Source organism: Muntiacus reevesi, chromosome 19 (assembly GCF_963930625.1).
Source record: "Muntiacus reevesi chromosome 19, mMunRee1.1, whole genome shotgun sequence".
Lineage (NCBI taxonomy): Eukaryota > Metazoa > Chordata > Mammalia > Artiodactyla > Cervidae > Muntiacus > Muntiacus reevesi.
This window is the reverse complement of record NC_089267.1, coordinates 5651400-5668156: the sequence shown is the minus strand read 5'-3', so window position 1 is coordinate 5668156 and position 16757 is coordinate 5651400.

Genomic DNA, 16757 nt, shown 5'->3' with positions numbered 1-16757 from the left:
GGTTACTGGCCACTGATCATCAGTTTTTCACTTCACAGAGAGACAGCAAATCTTGTGATTGTGTTCCTTTTTTGTTTCCCATTGACAAACTCACATGATATTTTATAAAAATAGATTATTGAAAGATGAATTTGACCAAGAAAGATGAAAGTACAGCAGAGAAACCAAAAGTAATAACACCTAAAGTGAAATTCATATCAAACATAAATAAAGGTTTTATGAGAAAGAGAAAGAGCTGAGCGTGGAAATGTTGACACTGTCTCCATTTGTAGACACTCTGGATATGCAATGAATAAACTTGGAGAAGGTGAATTTACAGACATAAGAAAGCAGTCATGATGAAAAAGATGAAAATGTCCAGAAAAAGTGACACTAACAAAAATATCATATTAAAGGACAACTTGGAGTGATTTCACAACATTGAAAGCTCAAAAGATAAATTGTTAGAAGCTAATCTAAAGAAGAAAAATGTGTATGACAACTTCCCAAGTCATAAAAACAATGCTTTCTCCATATGGTATAGTACAAGAAGAAGGCAAACACAATGGCATTTGCCTCATTTTCATTAAATCACAGTAAACTAAATAAAGAGGATTTTCACTATTTTTTCAATCATCTACATACTTTTAATTATCAGTAATTGTTGTATGACAAAACTTTTTTAAAGGTCGTGGAATAATAATAAATTTTTACATTGATTATTAAGAGTTTTGCAAGATCTTAGCATGCCTGGTCATTTTTATAGTCTTACACTATACCTTGTATATGAATCCTGTACCCCTTCTGCTATGCTAAATTATGATGAAAATCATAACTTAAATTTAAATTTGCCATATTAAATTATGTCTTCTGGGGAAGACATCTCAACATCTATCAAGCATTTAAACCAGAACTCTAACAAAAACAATCCCAACAATGCTTATAAAAGCATTGCTATATTTTATAAGACATTAAAAGTGATAATCCAGATATATTATAAGAAAGTATATGGAAAAACTGAAGAATAATCAAATATTAACTAACTGGATAAAAAGTGGTTTATGAACCAAGGCAACTACCACACATTTCTTTTTCACAGAAGAAACATTTATGTGTGTGTTTAATACAAGGCAGATGAAGTTTTTGTTGATCATATTGTGTCCTTAGTTTTTATTTTTGTAAGTAAAAATTTTTGAAATATGCCTTCTATTAATAGTTTTTATTTGGTACTTATTTGCTGGTCTTTAGACTACATGAGGACTTCCCTGGTAGCTCAGATAGTAAAGAATCTGCCTGCAATGCAGAGACTTGTATTCAATCCCTGGGTCAGGAAGATACCTCGGAAAAGGGAATGGTAACCCACTCCAGTGTTCTTGTCTGGAGAATTCCATGGACTGAGGAGCCTGGTGAGCTAAGTCCATGGAGTCACAGTCAGACATGACTAAGCAACTAAAACACACAGATTACTTGATGTGGGCTTTCCAGGTGGTGCTAGTGGTAAAGAACCCACCTGCCAATGTAGGTTAGATGTAAGAGACGTGGGTTCAGTCCCTGGGTCAGGAAAAGCCCCTGGAAGAGGGCACAGCAACCCCCTACAGTATTCTTTCCTAGAGAATCCCATGGACAGAGGAGCCTGGTAAACTGCAGTCCATAGGGTTGCACAGAGTCAAACATGACTGAAACAACTTTGCACGCACTCAGGCACAGATAACTTGATAACATATTGGTTTATCACATCTGCTATATATATAAAACGTATAAGAAAGAAAAGATGTGGAACTTAACAGATGGTTGCCCAGTGGTTAAGAAGCTTCCATTATTATGCAGAGGAGATGGGTTTGCTCTGTGGTCAGGGAACTAATATCCCACATGCTGTAGAAGAACTAAGCCCTTGTACTGCGACTACTGAGCCTGTGAACCACAACCAGGGAGTCCATGCACCACAACAAAAGATGCTATATGATGAAATGAAGATCTCACATGTTGCTAATAAGACCTGATGCAGCCAAATGTTTTTTTTTTTTTCAAAAAGAGGGAAGAGATGCAACTTAAGAATAAACATAACAAAGCTATAAAACAAACAATTTGGTTAAACAAGTTATTTAAACTTCTTCACCTTCAGAGTCTGACTCTTGATTTTCTTTTTGGCACAGAGTAGTTGAAATTAATGTTTTCTGCAAAATATGGTTTTTTATCCATTAAAAGCATTGGTGGTGCAATATTTCTTGGGAAAAATAAATTCTCTAAAAGAACTTAAACCCAAACTTGAAACACTGTAGATCTAGCCCACTGCCGATTTCTACCAGGGGGATGTTGGGAAGCACATTTAATTGACTGCTGCCTCTACCTTCTCCACCATTTGACTCCTTGGAATTAAAATATTGCTGTTCTCCTTGGGATTTTCTTCTAAATCGTCACTACTTTTGTTTTTACTTTCTAGATAATAATCATGTTCTTTTCTTGTATCCTATTACATTTAAAATAAACTTTTTTTTTTTTTTTTTTTTTTGGTTGCTTGAATAACTCCTTTGAAGAATGCTACTATGAATTCAGACTTTGGGTCACTTAGTCAATTTGATCTTCTGTGACAATGACATATTCTTTCAACATTTATTTGAACATGTTTTTCAATATCAGCTTTCAAAGTAAATGTATACCTGCTATTATTATGAATATTTCACTAGTATTTCTTTGGTTTTATTATTTTTGGAGTGAAAAAAAAATTCCTAACAAACTATTAATTTTTAAAGCTTAGAGATTTAAAATTCAGTTCTACACAAAATAAAATACTATGAAAAAAAAAACATATTTAATTGCAAACTGTGTGACATTTAGGGGGATAGATTTCTTTAAAGCAAGTTTATAATCTGATGCAAAATCCAGGCCTTCCATGGTAACTTATTTATTATTTAGGTAGAAAACTCATCCACAGAATTATGGTTTAAGCTCATGTTTGTCAGGTGGAATTTCACAAGAGCCCTTACTTAGCTCCACTGGAACCACTACTAAGTGTCCTCTGAACCCCAGTAGTCAAAGCCAATGAAACTGACACCAGTCCCTCTGTAAAGTGACCTGAGAGGTTCTAATCTTCTGAACCCTCTAGCAATCTTTCTGAAAGTGGAAAAGTCATGTAAATAATACTCAAGAGGAAAAACAATGAATGCAATTTGTTTAGAACCAATGCAACTGTTTTGGAACATGGAAAATGATTATTCTGACGATTTTCAACTGCTGAATACAAAGGGATTTGTTTGTGCTTAAAAGTACTTAATCCACAGAAGCAAATTATAAAAAGAGTTATAGCATCACTCATGACAAAAAAAAAAAAAAAAAGAAAAGAAATAAACAATTGTATCTATGTGGGAAAAATATAGAAAAATGGAAAAAAATGTAGGGCAGCACTTTAGTCTTTCCCAGCATCAGGGTCTTTTAAAAGTGAGTCAGTTCTCCACATCAGATGACCAAAGTCCATCAAATGAATATTCAAATCAGTTCTTCAAATGAGTATTCAGGACTGATTTCCTTTAGGATGGACTGATTGAATCTCCTTGTAGTCCAAGGGACTCTCAAGAGTCTTCTCTAGCACCACAGTTTGAAAGCATCAATTCTAAAAAAAAAATTAAAAGCATCAGTTATTTGGTGTTCAGCTCTCTTTATAGCCCAACTCTCGTATCAATACATGACTACCAGAGAAACCATAGCTTTGTTTAGACAGAACTTTGTTGGCAAAGTAATATCCCTGATTTTTCATATGCTCTCTATGTTGGACATAACTTTTCATTCAAGGAGAAAGCTTTTAATTTCATGACTGCAGTCACCATCCACAGTTTTTTTTGGAGCCCCCAAAATAAAGTCTCTATCTCCACTGTTTCTCCATCTATTTGGTATGAAGTGATAGAACCATTTGCCATGATCTTAGTTTTATGAATGTTGAGCTTTAAGCCAACTTTTTCACTCTCCTCTTTCACTTTCATCAAGAAGCCCTTTAGTTCTTCTTAGCATTCTGCCATAAGGGTGGTGTTGAAAGGTTGTTGCTGAACAATAAGACGCTGGGATTCTTGGCCTCCGGAGGAGACAAATTCAATCTGGGGCCAGAGATGAGGCTGGATCGCTCAGAGCTTTTGTGTAATAAAGTTTTATTAAAGTATAAAGGAGATAGAGAAAGCTTCTGACAGAGGCATCAGAAGGGGGCGGAAAGAGTACCCCCCTCCTAGTCTTTAGCTGTAAGTTATATAGTCACTCACAGTCTGTTAATGAAAAGAAAGGAATGTCTTAGAATTTAGAATGGCACCAGATAATACATCCCTGGCCATAAAACGATTGACTTGAATCTGATTGACTTGAATCTTGTAGAAGTGCAGATTACCAACAAATAGTTTCATTTACATAGATTAGGGAACAATATCTGAGTAAGTAGGTTAGGCCTTTTGGCAGAACCAACTTGAAGATAGAGTCTGGGGTACATTAACATAGCTTAAGACAACATTTCCATAAGAAAAAGAAATGTATTGGTTAACTCAAGGTTTGAGAGTAGTTAGCTTCAGGTGAAACCAGGTGTCATGGAAATATAGCATTTTAAGAGAAACCTCCTTTTAAATTTGTATAGAGAAGAAAAAATATCACTGGTTTGTTTCCTCCTGCCACTTAAGAGAGATAAAAAGGTCCAGCACTTGGCAGCCTATTTCCTCCGTTTGGAGACCCCTGGCCTTCCTGCCTGTTACCCTCTCAGTGTCATCTGCATATCAGAGGTTTTTCCATCATCTTGATTAAGCTTGTGCTTCATCCAGTCCAACATTTCTCGTGATATACTCTGCATATAAGTTAAATAAGCAGGGTGACAATATACAGCCTTAACATACTCATTTTCCTATTTGGAATCAGTCTGTTGTTCCATGTCCAGTTCTAACTGTTGCTTCCAGAGCTGCATACAGATTTCTCAGAAGACAGGTCAGGTAGGCTGCTATACCCACCTCTTGAATAATTTCCCACAGTTTGTTGTGATTCACATAGTCAAAGGCATTGGCATATTCAGTAAAGCAGTAGGTTTTTCTGGAACTCTCTTGCTATTTTGATGATCAAATGGATGTTGACAATTTGATCTCTGATTCCTCTGCCTTTTCTAAACCTAGTTTGTACATCTGGAAGTTCACATTTCACATACTGTTGAAGCCTGGCTTGGAGAATTTTGAGCATTACTTTACTAGCATGTAAGGTGAGCACAATTGTGCGGTAGTTTGAGCCTTCTTTGGCATTTCCTTTCTTTGGAATTGGAATGAAAACTGACCATTTCCAGTCCTGTCGCCACTGCTGAGCTTTCCAAATTTGCTGGCATATTCAGTGCAGGGATTTAAGAGCATCATCTTTTAGGATGTGAAATAGCTCAACTGGAATTCCATCACCTCCACTAACTTTGTTTGTAGTGATGTTTTCTAAGGTCCACTTGACTTCACATTCCAGGATGTCTGGCTCTAAGTGAGTGATCACACCATTGTGATTATTTGGGTTGTGAAGATGTTTTTTTGTATAGTTCTTCTGTGTATTCTTGCCATGTCTTCTTAATACCTTCTTCTTCTATTTGGTCCCTACCATTTCTGTCTTTTATTGTGCCCATCTTTGCATGATATGTTCCCTTGGTATCTCTAATTTTCTTGAAGAGAAATCTCGCCTTTATCATTCTATTGTTTTCCTCTATTTCATTGCACTGATTGCTGAGGAAGACTTTCTTACCTCTCCTTGCTATCCTTTGGCATTCTGCATTCAGATAGGTATATCTTTCCTTTTCTCCTTTGCCTTTGGATTCTCATCTTTCACAGCTTTTTGTAAGGCCTCCTCAGACAACCATTTTGCCTTTTTGCCTTTATTTTTCTTGCAGATGGTCTTGATCACTGCCTCCTGTACAATGTCAGAAACCTCTGTCCATAGTTCTTCAGGCACTCTGTCTATTAAATCTAATCTCTTGAATCTATTTGTCACTTTTCCTGTATAATCATAAGAGATTTGATTTAGGTCATACCTGAATGGTGTACTGGTTTTCCCTACTTTCTTCAATTTATGTCTGAATTTGGCAATAAGGAGTTCATGATCTGAGCCACAGTCAGCTTCCAGTCTTGTTTTTGCTAACTGTGCAGAGCTTTTCCATCCTTGGCTACAAAGAATATAATAAATCTGATTTCAGGATTGACCATCTCGTGATGTCCATGTGTAGAGTCTTCTCTTGTGTTGTTGGAAGAGGCTGTTTGCTATGACCAGTGTGTTCTCTTGGCAAAACTCTATTAGCCTTTGCCCCATTTCATTCTGTACTTCAGGGTCAAATTTGCCTTTTACCCCCAGTATTTCTTGACTTCCTACTTTTACATTCCAGTCCCCTATAATTAAAAAGACATCTTTTTGAGTGTTATTTCTAGAAGGTCTTTTAGGTCTTCATAGAACCATTCAACCTCAGCTTCTTCAGCATTACCAGTCGGGACATAGACTTGGATTACTACAATACTGAATGGTTTGCCTTGGAAATGAACAGAGATCATTGTATCATTTTTGAGATTGTGTCCAAGTACTGCATTCCAACTCTTTGATTGACTATGATGGCTATTCCATTTCTTCTAAGGGATTCTTACCCACAGTAGTAGATATAATGGCCCTCTCAATTAAATTCACCCATTCCAGTCCATTTTAGTTTGCTGATTCCTAAAATGTTGATGTTCACTCTTGCCATCTCCTGTTTGACCACTTTCAATTTGGACCTAAAATTCCAGTTTCCTATGCAGTATTGCTTTTTACAGCATTGGACTTTACTTCCATCACCATTCACATCCAAAACCGGGTATTGCTTTTGCTTTGGCTCTGTCTCTTCATTCTTTCTGGAGTTATTTCTCCACTGATCTCCAGTTAACATATTGGGCTTCTACCGACCTGGGGAGCTCATCATTCATACCCTATCTTTTTACCTTTTCATACTGTCCCTGAGGTTTCAAGGCAAGAATGCTGAAGTGGGTTGCCATTCCCTTCTCCAGTGGACAACATTTTGTCAGAACTCCCCACCATGACCTGTCTGTCTTGGGTGGCTCTACATGGCATGGCTCATGGTTCCATTGAGTTAGACAAGGATGTGGTCCATTTGATCAGATTGGTTAGTTTTCTGTGGTTGTGGTTTTCATTCTGTCTGCCCTCTGATGGAGAAGGATCAGTGTCTTATGGAAGCTTCCAGATGGGAGAGACTGACTGAGGGGGAAGCTGGATCTTGCTCTGATGGACAGTGACATGCTCAGTAAATCTTTAATCCAATTTTGTGTTCCCTCTGTTTTCTGACCTGAGGCCAAACTATGGTGGAGGTAATGAAGATAATAGCAGTCTCCTTCAATACTATAATTTCTATACACAATCAACATTTAAAGAATATTAATCATTATATATATTATTTTCTTCTAAGCCTGCAATCTGGTATGTAAAATATTAATATGTTTCAATTTGGCTAATTGCTCAAGACCATGTGTGGCTAGGGGTTGCTGTATTCAAAAGTATGAACTTAAGGCTTTGCTCTCCTCTCAGCATAAATAAATATATATGGGATAATTTCCTCTTTTTAATGGGAAAAAAAAAGCCACACTATTTTCTTATTTCCCCAATTCATTCATACATGTCCCTAATTGATAGGATGCATAATACTTCCTTCAGTATCTGACCATGCATCGATCTTCACACTGCATCTCACAGAAATGTATTTCCTTCTACTTTGGAACAATGGTAAAGCAATCCAATGTGTAAAACATTTCTGACCATGCATTTTGAGAAGTTTATTTGATACCAATAATTTGTTTTCAAGAAATTTACACTAATTAAAATACAAATTATCACATTTAAATTCCATCTTACTTATTTAAAGGAAATGATATATTTGAAATGCTTCTGCCCGAGGCACAAACAAACATGTCTTTGAATTTCAGCAAGGAAAACTATGTGTCCCTAAGTGTGTCACTCAGTGCTTTATTCTAGTCTCAATCTCTTAATTTATAAAATTTGATATGACTCGTAGAAGACCATATAATGGAAATATTTGGTTAAATTGACCTTGGAATCTGTAAAAATAAGCAATACAAATGAATAGTTTAAGAATAAATCAACCAGTCATATAAATAAACATTTCATTAGGTATCACCCATCAGGATATGGTTTAGTAGCAAATGACAACATAATGCTTTTTTTTCACAAGACAACAATGACAAGATTAACAGGAATATTCAGAAAGATATCATAGTAAAGGTCATATGTTTGCCTTGGAGAACAGCAGTGAAGATAGTGTGCTATCCAAATCATGAAAGGATTTGAATAAATGCATTCAGTTGGAAAATCACATGATTTCTTTAGGGGAAAAAAAAATAACTGAACTTTTAGGCAGCAGTATTAACTCTTCTTTCTGGAAAGAAAATGAAGCCATATTGTGGATTAAAATAACAGATTATCTATTTTAGATTAGTAGCAAAGCCACTAATCATGCAAGTGTTCCTTAGGGAATAGATTCTAGAAGGGATGTCTGCATTAGATCTAAAATACTTGCTTTTGTGTGTGTCTTAATTTCCCATGTTGAACATGATTGTTGCTTAGCATATCAGAGAACATTGATTTTCTATCCCTGTGAGAATCAGTATCTAAAAATCATCTCTAGAATCATTGAAACCAAAGAATTATATAGTAGTAGGTATAATTCTTCCAATACTATTGTAAGATAGTGTTATCCCATTAAATATATCAGGAAAACAAGGCAGGGATGGGTTTGCAAACTCTCACAAATTCACACACTTCATGTTTGATGAAGCTAGAAAGGGAACCTGATGGCAGAACTAATGTTTGCAGCCAGATGTGTCTGCATATTTTGGGCACATATCATGATTAGTTTTTCTTGATAAAAGCTCTTATATTGATATTTTTAATAACTGTAACACATCAATTAAAAAGAAAATAGCATGATTCAATGAATTATCCCATCTTACTCTCTATTCCTCCAGGACAGGAACTCTTCCAAAAAGAACCCCCTATCCATATACCCACTTCATGTAAAATGCTCATGTTTTAATTATTTGCTTGATACTAGTTTATTAACTTTAAAAAAGAGTCATGTTAAAATAGAGGCTTTCAATTATCTAATCTTCAATTATTTCTTCCAGCTGTTATATTCTTATATTCATATATTTTTAAAGCAGCAAAATAGTCTATTTGCATTTTAAAATAAAATGATAACAAGATGGTAAAATTGCACATATTGTGTAAAAGACAATTGCATACTGGTTCCTTTTATCAGGTTTGTTTGTGCAGACAGGTTGCCAACAGATGAGTGGGATATGAGTAAAAGGTGAAAGATACAGCATTCTCAGCAAATGATTGCAATTTTCTTTCCAGGTTCTGAAGGAAAAGAGAAAGAAAGCTTAGGGTATTTATTTTGGCTAAATTGTTCACTGCATTTGATGTTTTATAAGATGAAATAAAATGGTCTTTGTCATAAATGCACATTTTAGATACAGTCATATAGTCATGTGTATGTGCAAAAATTGACTGACTCTGAAAAGAAAATACAGATCATTACTATATTCAGCATAATGGAAAAGGTGAGTCATTCTTTTCCTCCCAGCTTTCCTTTCCTCCTTTGCTACCTATTTTAGTTACTTGCAACATCCTTGTCCTAGACTTTCAGCTTAGAAAATATAGAACTTTCATATCATTATATTCCTATAGTCTTCAGACTGTATCTTACATGGCTTCATGACTTTGTGGATTTTCACATTTTCAAGCCATTTTTCTTTTTTGTTATTTTCTCAGTCATGGTTGTTTCTATTTTCCTTAATTTAACATAACTGTGTTCTCTGTCCTCTGCAAGGAACCAATCAGAAGATTCTTTCTCATACATATTCCCTCCCAATCGGTAAAGCAATAACCTCTTCCTTTGCTTTTTGCAGATCTAGATCTGTTTCTTTAAAGACATGTAATATTTTATAGTCTGTTTTATGTAATAAATGAATATGTCTATTTTCTCCTTTCTATAGTTTCAGATGCTTGAGAAAGTAGAACATACAGTTTACAAGCTCAATAAATGTTCAGGGACTCATTGACTATATGACTGTGTTCTTTCAAAGTAGAAACAGGTGGAGTAAATTTGACAGATTTGGAGAATGCATTGACTTCTTTTAAAATTTGTTTCTATGAGATAAAACTTATATAACATCTCCAGTTTCTGCACCAGAAATGATAATAAGTATTCAGTGAGATTAAAATAAAAACATATTTCTCAGTATGCTTCTGTTATATTTAATATTGCATGCATGTGTGCTCATCATGTCTGACTTTTAGTGACTCCAGAAACTGTAGTCTGCCAGGGTTCTCTGTCCATGGGATTTTCGAGAATACTGGAGTTGTCATCTTCTACTCCAGGGGATCTCTGCACCCAGAGACTGAACCCACGTTTCCTGTGTCTTTTGTATTGGCATGCAGATTCTTTACCATTGAGCCACCTGGGAAACCCATATTTAATATTATATACCTTCAAAATCAGTAATTTATAAGACTGTATTTTAAGTGATAATTTTGGAGTCTAACCAAAGTCATATTTTGCAGCATATCTTTAATCTTTCATTTTTTCCCTAAAGTTACGAACTCCAATTAGAGAATAATCAAGGGGTGGCTTGGTTATTCTTGTGCTCAAAAATATTTCAAGAGAAGAAAATTTGACAGTCTGAAATGGCAATGACCTATAAAATGGAAAATAACTGACAATTTAGAAAAGTAAAATACAAAGCTGTAAAGTAAAATATATTCATAAAAGAGAAACATTCAATGAAGAATATGAAAAATATTGGCTATTAAATACAAGTATAAATTGAAGAAAATCTTCTATCCTGTTAAAAAAGAAACCTGAGATACAAATTTCACATGCAAAGAAATAGAGGAAAACAACAGAATGGGAAACATTAGAGATCTTTTCAAGAAAATTAGAGATATCAAGGGAACATCTCATGCAAAGATGGGTTCGATAAAGGACCAAAATGGTATGGACCTAACAGAAGCAGAAGATATTAACAAGAGATGGCAAGAATACACAGAAGACCTGTACAAAAAAAATCTTCAAGACTCAGATAATCACAATGGTTTGATCACTCACCTAGAGCCAGATATCCTGGAATGTGAAGTCAAGTGGGCCTTAGAAAGCATCACATGAACAAAGCTAGTGGAGGTGATGGAATTCCAGTTGAGCTATTTCAAATAATGAAAGATGATGCTGTGAAAGTGCTGCCCTCAATATACCAGCAAATTTGGAAAACTCAGCAGTGGCCGCAGGACTGGAAAAGATCAGTTTTCATTCCAATCCCAAAGAAAGGCAATTCCAAAGAATGCTCAAACTACCACACACAATTGCACTCATTTCACACGCAAGTAAAGTATGCTCAAATTCTCCAAACCAGGCTTGAGCAATACATGAACCATGAATTTCCAGATGTTCAAGCTAGTTTTAGAAAAGGCAGGGGAACAAGAGATCAAATTGCCAACAACTGCTGGATCACAGAACAAGCAAGAGAGTTCCAGAAAAACGTGTTTCTGCTTTATTGACTATGCCAAGGCCTTTGACTGTGTGGATCACAATAAACTGTGGAAATTTCTTGAAATAGATGGGAATACCAGACCGCCTGACCTGCCTCCTGAGAAATCTATATGCAGGTCAGGAAGCAACAGTTAGAACTGGACATGGACCAACAGACTGATTCCAAATAGGAAAAGGAGTATGTCAAGGCTGTATATTGTCACCCTGCTTATTTAACTTATATACAGAGTACTCATGAGAAATGCTGGGCTGGAAGAAGCACAAGCTGGAATCAAGATTGCTGGGAGAAATATCAATAACCTCAGTTATGCAGATGATACCACCCTTACGGCAGAAAGTGAAGAGGAACTAAAAAACCTCTTGATGAAAGTGAAAGAGGAGAGTGAAAAAGTTGGCTTAAAGCTCAACATTCAGAAAACTAAGATCATGGCATCTGGTCCCATCACTTCATGGGAAATAGTTGTGGAAACAGTGGAAGCAGTGTCAGACTTTATTTTTAGGGTCTTCAAAATCACTGCAGATGGTGATTGTAGCCATGAAATTAAAAGACGCTTACTCCTTGGAAGGAAAATTATGACAAACCTAGATAGCATATTAAAAAGCAGAGACATTACTTTGCCAACAAAGGTCCATCTAGTCAAGGCTATAGTTTTTCCAGTGCTCATGTATGTATGTGAGAGTTAGACTGTGAAGAAAGCTGAGCACTGAAAAATTGATGCTTTTGACCTGTGGCATTGGAGAAGACTCTTGAGAGTCCCTTGGACAGCAAGGAGATCCAACCAGTCCATCCTAAAGGAGAATAGTCCTGGGTGTTCATTGGAAGGACTGTTGCTGAAGCTGAAACTCCAATACTTTGACCACCTGATGCAAAGAGCTGACTCACTGAAAAGACCCTGGTGCTGGGAGGGTTTGGGGACAAGAGGAGAAGGGGACGACAGAGGATGAGATGGCTGGATGGCATCACCGACTTGATGGACATGGGTTTGAGTAAACTCCGGATATTGGTGATGAACAGGGAGGCCTGATGTGCTGCGATTCATGGTGTCACAAAGAGTCGGACATGGCTGAGTGACTGAACTCAACTGAACTGAACATAAATTTCAGCCTTCAATTACTAAAAATGCAAAAATTATAATGCAACAGTTCCACTGTTTTTCCTTCCTTGAGTATAACCTCAGCTTCCCGGCAGGTATGCTGTTCTGGACAAGGCTCTAAGAGAGGACGCTTATCCTTGTTAGGCTTTTATATTGTCACTTGGGAACAGTAACACAGCCCAAAGCTGTGACCTCACAGTCCAGGTAGGCAGCATTTGCTGATATTCTTGAATTCTTTAAGGTGGCAATAAAATACAATAGAGTAATTTTCTTTTTTGTTTTAAAAATGTAACATCTATTGAAAATGTTATACATATAGCACAACAAAGTGAGTGGGGTATATTCCCTAAGAGAATTTTTTAAAAATAAATTATTTTTTTTAAAGCCATAACTTTGAGCTATAAGATAAAAAAGACACAAGGACTTAGTGTATAACATGGTAATATCATCAATAACACTATCATATAAATGAAATATGATAAGATAGTAAAGCTTCAATATTAGCACAAAAAAGATAAACATGTGAAATGAGAGATGGTATAATCAACAAGATGAGAATAATTCTTTTAGGTGTTACACATATATCAAAACATTATCATGTACATTTCAAATATCTTGCAATTTTATTTTGTAATGATAATAAGGAGAAGTGTCATCTCCTAAAGCCTTCTCCAGAACAGCACACCTGTTGGGAAGCTGAGGCTATACTCAAGGAAGAAAAATAGTAGAACTGTTGCATTCTTCTAATTTTTGTATTTTTTGCAATTGGAAGCTCAAATTTGTGTTAGACCTTGATGAGGGCTTCCCTGGTAGCTCGGCTGGTAAAGAATCTGCCTGCAATGCAGGAGATCTGGGTTGGATCCCTGAGTTGGGAAGATTCCCTGTAGAAGGGAAAGGCAACCCCATTCCAGTATTCTGACCTGGAGAATTCCATGGACTAGTCCATGGGGTCACAAAGAGTTTGACACAACTGAACGACTTTAACTTTCGCACCTTAATGAAGCTGAAAAAAAGCACTGTATTTCAGAAATAAATTTTCTGAAGCTTTTTTTTTTTTTTTTTTAATTTTAGTTAACTGAATACACACAATTCTTTAAGTCATTTGTGTGTTTTCATATGAAACATTGCAATAAGATGGGTTTGGCCAAAAAGTTCATTTGAGTTTTTCCATAAGATGTTATGGAAAAGCTTGAATGAAATTTTTGGCCAACTCAACACATGATCTGGCATTTGGAAAAATAAAAATAGTCTTACAAAAGCAGAGACTCATCCTTGCAGAGTGAAAAGTATTGGAAAAAAAAGCTAAGTTTTTATAATTTGAAATATTTTTCTGCCATAGTAGAGTGCCTAATTTCTCCCAATTGGGCAAACATAGTATCAGTCCAGGATGTAGTATCTCCACTTTTGCAACTGAAAATGTGGTCTGTGGACCAAGACCATTGACATCACTGGGGAATCTGTGATAAATTCTGACTCTCAGATCTCTTTCCAGACCATCTGAATGAGTTTCTGCCGGTTTGGAGGATTCCACTGGTTCATATGCTCATTAAAATTTGAGGAGTTCTGGACAAGTGAAGGTGAATAGAAAAGACAAAAAATCACAAAAATTTCTTGATGGCCAATTTAAAGGAGTTAAAGTGCCCTGGGTCCTGTGGCAAACACACACACACACAAAATGAAGTAGGGGTGGAAATTTGCTGAACACAAAGAATAGAGACATCCTAAAGTGTATCAATAAAGCACACCAGAGGAACTAGCTATTGTTTCTTGCTATTAAATCTTTTCCAAAGGCAGGGATTGACCAGCTACTGCATTTTAACTTTTCAACATTTTAGTCAAGAAGATAAATTGGGGGGCTTTCTTATAATCTGAGAGATACCTCATTGGATCCCAAATTATACATTATGATTTCCTTTGGTCAGTGATCAGCAAATAATAAAAAATAAAAATAAAAAAAGGTAATGACTAGGTTTGGGGTTCAATTTAGAGGAGAAAACTTGGCATCTCATTTATTTATTTTACTTCAGAAAATATAAAAACACTTGGACTTTTTCTGTAATAATGCATCACTCTTTGAATAAGAGTAATAGAGCAATAAAAACGTTGTCATCCTATTTGACCATTATATCCTGAAAAGACTGTCACAGTGTTCCTTGATATTGTGTTTAATGCAAATCTGGCATTAGCCGAGTTAATATTGAATGAAAGAATGAATGAATGAAACAAAGGAAACAGCAAACAAAACAACAAATTAGGGAAGTTCAGTTCAAAAGTTCTTGTAGGGACAATTATTAAATTCTGCAAGGAATTAGATAGAATCCATTGTTAGATTTCTTGAAAAGCCAAAACTGGAAAAACCGTGGTTCTGGGAAAAGTCTAGGAATGACAAAAGAAAGCCAAAGCCCCAGATATACCAATTCTAGTGCACATGTCCTGACATCACTTTCACCAAATTCACATGCATTTGAAATATGTGCTACCAATCAAGGCTTGATTTACCCATACTTGCACAGGAAGGAACCAGATGGTAGTTGTAGTCAGAAAACTTGGAACCAATATCCAGCTCTCAATGGACTACCAGATGTAAGTAAACAATTGGGGACACTTCACTTACTTTTTTTTTTTTTTCCACTTTCTTTTATAAATGAAAACATATTTCTAGTTTAAAAATATTATATCTAGAAAATCATAGAAAATATTTCCTTAATGATGGATTACAGTGAATGTTTTCATTAAGAAATTTTGTCAGAAATATTAATAAACATCTAGTAATTAATAAACAAGCTTACTGGGTCTGCCCTGGTGGTCTAGTGGTTAAGACTTCACCTTTCAAGTGTAGAAGGTGTGAGTTTGATCCGTGATTAGGAGCCAAGATCCCACATGCCTCAAAGTCAAACAACAAAACATAAAACAGAAACAATATGGTAACAAATTCAACAAAAGATTTTAAAAATGGTCCACATCTTTAAAAATGTAAAAAGGAAAAGCAAGGTTAATATATGTATGTCCTTTATTTATAACATACATCAAATTGCACTTTTATTATACACTGAAAACCTAAACACTATTTGTATTCTTTGGTATTAAAGTAATACTTAAATTTTATCATGCCTATCATGTGACAAGGATATCCATGCTATAACTTATCAGCTTCCTTAACTGTGTTCATCTAATTTTTTACCCTAGAACCTTTACATTGATCTGTATGTTCAGCACCAAAGCCTCAACAAACACTTGAACAACATGTATGTGCACACACACGCACACACACACACACACACACATATATATATGCAAAAAGGTGTATTTATTTATCAGGAGTTTGGTATGGTAAATCTTGATGTTCTGATTTTATCATCCTCATATTTATAGCATTTGCTTCCTTCTTCCTACACTATCAATCTGCAGTTTGATGCTTGTCTTCCTTGTTCTTTACCTTAGGTACTAAGCTTGCCCTTACATGTACTTGGCTTTGAGCCCTTTTGGGTCTCCTTCTGTAATTTTTTTTTTTTTTTTTTTTTACTAAGTCATATATACCTCCACTAAATCTTATTGATACAAAGGATAAATAACAGAAGCAATAAAAATGTATCAAAAATGTTTATATTTGTATCTATATGCTTACATATGGAGAAGGAAATGGCGGCCCACTCCAGTGTTCTTGCCTGGAGAATCCCAGGGTCGGGAGCCTGGTGGGCCGCCGTCTATGGGGCTGCACAGAGTCGGACACGACAGACGTGACTTAGCAGCCGTAGCAGCAGCATGCTTACAGAAATATTTGTACCATGCACACACACATATATTTTATGGGATGAGTTTTTGTATCGTGCACATAGCAACCCAATGCTATGTGTGCTATTATTTCCATTTTATACAGTGTGTGCTGAAGAATCTGTGTCTTAAAAGGCTGAGGTAAATTCTCCTTTATCAACTGGCCAAGGAAGTTTCCAGCCACTTTTTAAATATAGCTCTGTTCAGTTCTAAGACCTGTGCCATCACCATCATGTACACTAATTCTCAATTTCCCTGCCCTCCTCTGTTTGAATTGTTTCCACAATGAGATTTGTAATAGCAAAGATGTTTCATCTTTCACACCATCTATA